This window comes from Rhinopithecus bieti, unplaced genomic scaffold (assembly GCF_001698545.2).
Source record: "Rhinopithecus bieti isolate Rb0 unplaced genomic scaffold, ASM169854v2 scaffold_83013, whole genome shotgun sequence".
Classification (NCBI taxonomy): domain Eukaryota; kingdom Metazoa; phylum Chordata; class Mammalia; order Primates; family Cercopithecidae; genus Rhinopithecus; species Rhinopithecus bieti.
Genome location: NW_016830366.1, coordinates 198,152 through 206,349, shown reverse-complemented (window position 1 = coordinate 206,349; position 8,198 = coordinate 198,152). Strand labels below are relative to the sequence as shown.

The 8,198-nt window shown below is 41.8% G+C and overlaps 1 pseudogene; it reads right to left on the bottom strand.

Moving 5' to 3' along the window:
• Positions 1-5,355: 5,355 nt before the first annotated feature.
• LOC108524350 (tRNA (guanine-N(7)-)-methyltransferase non-catalytic subunit WDR4 pseudogene) lies at positions 5,356-6,319 on the bottom strand (annotated as a pseudogene).
• Positions 6,320-8,198: the final 1,879 nt, after the last annotated feature.

Here is an 8,198-nt window from a genome sequence, read left to right as displayed (position 1 = left end):
AAATATTTTGTAGAAAAGAAACATAACAAAATTTACCATCTAATAAGTTTAAGTGTGTAATTCAGTAGTGTTAAGTATATTCACATTGCTGTGAAGCAGATCTCCAGAACTTTTCATTTTGAGTATCTGAAACTTCATACCCATTAAACAATAACTCTCCTTTTCCCCCTCTCTCAAGCCCCTGATAGCCACCATTCTACTTTCTGTTTCTGTGAATTTAACTACTTTAGAGACTTCATATGTGTAGAATCATACAGTATTTGTCTTTTTGTGACTGGCTTATTTTACTTAGCATAATGTCCTTAAGGTTTATCCATAATGTATCATATAAAAGAGTTTCTTCCTTTTAAGGCTGCATAATAATACATTGTCATGTATACACTGCATTTTGTTTATGTATTCATCTGTCCATGCAAATGTGGGTTGCTTACACCTCTTGGCTCCAGTGACTAGTGCTGCTATGAACATGGGCATGTAAATATTTCTTGAAGACCCTGTGCTACGGTCTGAATGTGCCTCCTCCCAATTTGTATGTTAAAACTTAATCACCAATGTGATAGTAGTAAGAGGTGGGGACTTTAAGAGGTGATTAAGTCATAAGGGTAGAACCCTCATGAATGAGATTAGGGCCCTTGTAAAAGAGCTTGGAGAGTTGATTCACTGCCTACCATTTCTTCTGCCATGTGAGGATACCACATTTGTCCTTCCAGAGGATGCACCAACAAGGTGCCATGGTAGAAGTGGAGAGTAGGCCCTTTGTACCAGACATCAAATCCTGATACCTAGATCTTGAACTTAGCCTCCAGAACTGTGAGAAATAAAGTTCTGTTATTTATAGATTACCCAGCCTCAGGCATTTTGTTACAGCAGTGCAAACAGACTAAGACACCCTGCTTTCAATTCTTTTGGCTATATATCCAGAATTGGGATTGCTGGATGACACAGTCATTCTATTTTTAATTTTTTGAGAAACCTTCATACTGTTTTCCACAGTAGTTTTCCCATTTTCAATCCCACCAACAGAGCACAGCGTTCAAATTTCTCTTTATCAACACTTGTTATTTTCTGGGTTTTAAAAAATAGTAGCCATCTAGGCCAAGCACGGTAGCTCATGCCTGTAATCCCAGCACTCTGGGAGGCTGACAGGCAGATCACTAGAGGCCAGGAGATCAGATCTGCCAGGGCAACATGGCGAAATCCCGTCTCTACTAAAATTACAAAAATTAGCCATGGCATGGTGGCGCACGTCTGTAATCCCAGCTTCTTAGGAGGCTGAGGCACTGGTTCTGCCAAAAAAAAAAAAGTGGCCATCTAAATGGTTGTTACTCTCGTAATTCATTTTTGAAGTACTTTACAAAACTATTTGTTTATACTGGATTGAAAATCAAAAAGTGACGGGTAGTTTGTGGAGAAGCATTGCTATCAAGTCTGGTACTGGGGAGTCTTGGAACAGACACTATGTAAAATTTCAGGCACAGAACTTAGGCAAAGTCAGAACTAAATTCTTGAGTCCCAGCACATTAGTACTTCTTTCCACACTACCGAATTCTCTGTTACCACTTTTTCATGACTGAATTTCTTAAAATAATAAACTTGAATCCATTTCACATTCACATGCTTTCTCAGGCCTAAACATTAAGTTCTTGATCTTCCCTGGCCTTCAGAATTGTTCCTGTTGCCATTCCATTGGCTTTGGAGGATTTTATATCGCTATAACTCATCTGTGAATACTGTGACTGCCTGAAAATTCTCACCTTGGTTTTGCTGGCTGTGCCTGCCCAGAACTGTCTTCTCCACTTCTGCCCTAGACCAGCAAATTCCTAACACATTTAGAAAGTACAGGCAGCAAAACCTTTCAATCCTAAATACCCATCTTCTATGTTTGTACTTAAAAGTATGGTATCAATGACAGATATTTCTATTTGTTTCTTTGGCTATGGGGCAAGGTGCTAATGACCACTGTAGTCATGGGAGAGTGTGCCCTTGACACAGTCTTTGGTACAGCAGCAGTTGTTGTCAGCACCAAGAGACATGGATGACCACACTGAGGGGAAGCTGGAGCTGAAGAGAACTGTTCTTCAGAGCACACATGAGAAATCCATGAGATACACCAAAAAGTACTTAGGAGGCATTAGGGAGGGGATCTGGGGCTTCATCAAAGCAGGTTCAGTCAGAAAAGTACTGATTTGAGTTCATCATTACTATGACCCTATTTTTATCTCTATGCTGGTGTCCTGAGGAACACAGGTATACTAGGTGGTTCTTGCATTGCTATAAAGAAATAACTGAGACTGGGTAATTTATAAAGCAGTTTAACTGGCTCACAGTTCTGCAAGCTATACAGGAAGCATGGTGCTGGCATCTGCTTCTGGGAAGGCCTTAGAGAGCTTTTTCATGGTAGAAGGCGAAGTGGGAGCAGGCATGTCACAAGGTCAGGGCAGGAGCAAGAGAGAGATTTGTGGGGAGGGGTAGGTGCCACACACTTGTAAACAGCCAGACTTCATGAGAACTCATTCATTATTGCAAGGACAGCACCAAGCCATGAGGGATCTACCCCATGACCCAAACACCTCCCTCCAGCCTCTACCTCCAACATTGGGGATTACAATTCAACATGAGATTTGATGGGGACATATATTCAAACTATATCCACAGGTTACATTTTAGGAGCCTGATTGAATTGAAATATTTTAAGGAAGTCATGTTTCTTTCCATATCTGCTCAGCTGCCAAACTACCAGAAAGGTGCCTTGGGAAACAGATTTACTTCTCACAGGCTGTGAAGGTCTTTGAGGCACCATTATGAATGCCTTTTTTCCCACTCCGTGGGTTGTCCATTTACTCTACTGACTGTTCCTTTTGTGATGCAAAAGCTCTTTAGTTTCACTAAGTCCCAACTATTTATCTTTGTTTTTATTGCATTTGCTTTGGGGTTCTTGGTCATGAAATTCTTGCCTAAGCCAATGTCTAGAAGGATTTTCCAATGTTATCTTCTAGAATTTTATAGAAAATCCTCACAATCTATACATCTGATAAAGGAATCTAATATCAAGAATCTACATCAAATTCAAACAAGTCAGTAAGGAAAAAACAATCCCATCAAAAAGTGGGCTAAGGACATGAATAGACAATTCTCAAAAGAAGATATACAAATGGCTAACAAACATATGAAAACATGCTCAACATCACTAATGATCAGGGAAATGCAAATCAAAACCACAATGCAATACCACCTTACTCCTGAAATAATGGCCATAATAAAAAAATCAAAAAACAGTAGATGCTGGCATGGATGTGATGATCAGGGAACACTTCTACACTGCTGGTGGGAATGTAAACTAGTACAGCCTCTATGGAAAACACTGTGGATATTTCTTAAAGAACTAATAAGTAGAACTACCATTTGATCCAGCAATACCAGCTACTCTTGGGATCTACCAGAGGAAAAGTAAGCTCATTTTTATAAAAAGATATTTGCACACGTATTTTTATAGCAGAACAATTTGCCCCCAATTGCAAGTTGTGCGAACCAACTCCAATATTGGCCCATCATATCATTATGAGGATAAGGAAACTGTTGGTATGTATTTATACAACGAATTATTACTCAGCCATTCATAGAAAAGACATGAATTAAGCATTTGTAAGGCAATTATGGATGGAATGAGACTTATTATTTAAGTGATATAACTCTAGGGAATTGTGATAAAGCAAACATTTGTTATGTTTATCCACTGATATTGTGGGGAGCTAAGCCCCAATGAGGGACACAAAGGCATAGTAAAGGATTGCAGATGGACTCTTGGGAACTTGGAGGGAAGGCGTGGGTTTTTTTTTTTTTTTTTTTTTTTTTTTTTTTTTTTCTTTTTTTTTTTTTTTTTATGGGAAGGAGGGCCGAGCCGGATAAAAGACTACCAATAGCGGCTGCGCAGCCTGTAGCATTTTTCTACCATACCGTAATGCCCCTGCTTCATGCTGGACACGTCAGTAGTATATACTACTCGTGTAGTGATGGGTGTACCAAACTCACAATCACCACTAAGCAAACTTACTTCATGTTAACCAGAATACCACCTGCTACCGCAATAACTTATGGTGAAAAAATCAATATATAAAATAAAATAGCAATGACTGTTTTTTTTTAGGAAAACAAGGCACTTATTGAACAACTGAAGCACTCCAGCTTTTGATACAGCTTTTGTTTCTAAGGCCCCAGCAAAACCCCACACCCAAGTTATCACCAACATGTACAATCATTCCTGTGTTTGAAACTTAATCACTGGAGAGTGGGTAGAAGCTCAAATGAACAAATTACCTAATGCATCTAGAAGCCAAACCATCACAGAATCTTTCTTCCCAAATCACCTCCCAAAAGTGTTCAGTTTATAACTGAACACTTCGGTCACAAACAGTGCATGCGCCCAAATATTTTGCTCAATATGTTTTCAGTCTAGTTCTATATATTGCTGCTAAAGATTTCCAGAAAGTCGCAAAAGTTCATCCTTATTGATAGGTGATTGGAATTCAGTGACACCGCTGCTGCTCTGTAGTGTGTGCAAAGGTCAAATCAAAGTAATAAATACGATATTCTCGATCATTTCCCTCTAAAACTGGGTTTCTAGCCAGGGCACATGTCTTCACACTTGCTGAAACAAGTTCAACTTCTGTACCAGTGCTGCCAGAAAGAGCTCCCTGTGACATGGGAATCATGTTTCTGTACTTCCCAAGCAGGAGCCACTCACCATATGCGGCTCCTGAGCACATGAAGTGTGACTGGAGCTGGGGATGGCTGAAGAGTTAGTTCTATTTGAGTTTCAATAGCCCCGTGTGGCAAGTGGCTACTTGGAGAGCAGCACACCACCTGAGATGGCAAGAACAACATGAAAACATCCTCCATGCCACTACAAAAATGTCTGCCTATACATCTTAGAGGAAGACATGTCCAGCATGAACATCATCACATGTGTGGTAGAAAAATCAAAAGCTGCCACTGCTACAGGTTAGCAGATTGCCTTCAACATGAAGATAAAATGCTTCCAGCACTTCCACTCTGCCCCATAGTCTCTTAGTTGAGCTAATGCCCTGGACAGCTTCTCTTCAACCAGAAGGGGGCACAAACACCAGGCAAGAGCCTATGCTCAGTGATACAGAATATTCTAGAGCCCAGGAGACTATTCCATCCACTGAGCTGAGCTGGTCAGACCTAATTAATGTCATCTTTTCCTTCTTAAAGGGAGATGCCAGGATGAGGAGGGAGCAAATAAAAACTGCTTTTGCTGTTTCAGGGTTGTGAGAGGCACTACCAACCTTAGTTGAGCTAATGCCCTGACTAAATGCTGACTAATGCTGACCAAAGTCAGCAACTCAAAGCCACCTCACCCGGCCTCAACTTTTTGGTTTGGGGCCCAGGTGGGGGACTTCTCTAGCTGCTACTGCAGTCTCTCCTCTTTCTTCTTCAGATAGAAGATCATGTTATCGAAGATGGCCTTATAGAGACTGCTGAAGTTGGCATCTGTGACGTTAGAGCCTTCCAGCATGGCCCAGTTCCCACGAATAACGCTGGAGACTTTTTTTTTTTTTTTAACACAGTGCATTCAGGAACAGAATGCCACTGGCCACCCACAGGCCTGCAGACCACCAGGGGGATTTCATGGCAGTCTGGCAGCACCCACAGCCCCTGGGTCTCCTCGAAAGCCACATCCCACACTTGGTGCTAGAATGACAGATGCTGTTTGTACACTAAGCTGTCTGAGAGCATCAAGCTGGAAGATGTGGATTACATGAATACAGTTGCACAGAAGTGCCATGCAGTTCTCCTAGCACCAGAACGTGATCCCGGATGTGACAAACCTCTGGGGCCCCAGAGGCCCATCAGCTCTTGCAGACTGGCCAGGTGACAGCAGTGCAGTTGATGGGCCACTTCTGTACTCCCAGAGCCTAAGAGTGCAGTCCCTGGAGGAGGACAAGAAACAGTTCGGGCTGAGTGGGCACCGCAGAGATGCGGCTCACAAATTCTGTGTGCCGGAGGCAGAAGGACTCGATACTGTGAGGCGCCGTGGCCTAGCTGACCTGGATCTTCTCATCCCGGTTGGCAGTGAGGATGGATCAGTTATCAGGACCCACAGTCACCTCTAACAACATTGACAGGTGTGCCAGGTCAAGTCTGCCACATCTGTGTGGCTCTGAAACCAAAAAGGAGTGCACATCTCCAGATTTGTCGGCCACCAAGACCTTCTCTTCAGAGGCTGTAAGGTCAGGGCCATACACCTCCTTACCATGGTCCTGACACTCAGACATTGCCATGGTTTTGTATGGAAAGGAATCAGCCAACTGCTTACATTTCATAAAGCACATAAGGTATTTCAGGCTTCCATGTCTTTTCTGGTTGTTCCTTCTATATGGTAGGAAGACATTCCCACATCTGGCCTCAACCTTTTAAGACCCAACTAGAAAATTCTCCATCATGTTTAAAGGCTGAACTTAAGGGCTCCAGGAGCCCTTTCTTGATGGCCCTGTTAGGCATAGCTAACCACTCTCATTCGGTGAACAGTCAAACAAGCTTCTACAGATATCTTGGGGGAATTCAGTGAAGAGCATAAAAAGTTCACACCAATCCAGGCTCTGGATTCCTCGTCTCCCATCCAGGATGCTCCAATTCCTGACTGCTACTGCTTTTCAAGTGAATTATACTGGAATGGCAACCAGCCTACGTTAAAGACTTGTTTAAAGCCATGGCCAGTTGCAGAATAGACTAAATGCATCATTTAACTGTAGGTAAGAAAACCCCAGCATGGCCCCCTAAGGGATCAGTGCAGAGGCATGCCTCTGTTTTATCTGTCTTGGAAACTTTTCAGGGCTGCAGCAGCCTTCTGAGAAGAGTTTGATAAATTAATTTCAAAACAAATGTATTACTGTTAGCCATCTAGTGCAAGGGATAACAGACAGGGCAAGCAGTAGACAAATCAAAAACCCCTGGGAAATAAGAGGCTAGGGGAAAAGATAGAAAGGAGACTGAGGGCTTTGTAAAGCTTCTGAGTACATTAAGGACTCTGTAAGCCCATGCACTTCCCCAGGAATGGATGGATACTCAAAGAAGACCTGAGAAGACCTTGATCTTTTGCCTATGGCTGACATTTAAGCTCTGCACAAGCATATAGTGTAGGCTAGGTCAGAACTGTAACACAAGACAATCTGCTATTTTATTTTGTCTCCTAGCATGCAAGGAAATCTCGGTCCTATTATTAGTGGATCACTAAGCTAACAGAACAAAGACTTTAGTGAACACACACAGCAAAGAATAGAGTCTTTAAAAATGTTTCTAAAAGTCACCAAACAAAAGAACAAACAAACCTACAACCCACGATAAGCAGTAACAACAAGCCCTGGAGAAAGAGAGAATCTGATTCCCTGAGTTACTGCATTATAATGTTTTAAACGTTCAATTTTCACCAAAAATATGTGATGCATGCAAAGAAATTAAAACCATAGCTCAAGCACAGGAAGAAAAGAACAGATACTGTCCCTGAGGAAGTCTGAATGTGCTACTTACTAGACAAAGACATTAAATCAATTGTGCCTCAGTTGGGGCTCCTGAGGCCTTTATGTCCCAACTACTATTAAAATAGACCTGTCCTGGGATCCCTTTCCTTTAACAATGCTTTCTGCTTTCTAATCCATGTTGCTAACTTAACCTGACTGTTATAGTTCTCATTGAAAGTTGATTGGCATTCTACTTTGAAAATCAATCCTTGGTAAGTTTGGCTTAACTCTTGGCTCTTGCAAAATGTGTTCATGACTCTGAAAAGCTGAAGACCAGCCCTTAGACATGGCAACCAAGCAGATTCTGATCATATCTCTAAACTGCCTATGGCACACTCAAATATAAAAAATCAAAATGTCCCAAGTTGAACTTGTCTTTTCTCAAAAAAAAAAAAAAAAATTCCCTCTCTTCTTTCTTGGTTCCCTCTCTTGAATGGTGTCACCACCATTTACCTAGAAAGTCAGAAGACATCTCTGAGTCAGCTGCATCCCATTCCCCCAGGAAAAGTAGTTAAGACAGACTTCACTTCTTACAGTTTCAAAAATCCATCCCACACTTCATCCTCATCAGCCTTAACTTGGTTTGGATACACGTTATGTTCCCTATGTCACTGCAAGTTTTTTGTTACTGTCCCTGTTTGCAGGTTTTCACCCCCGTCC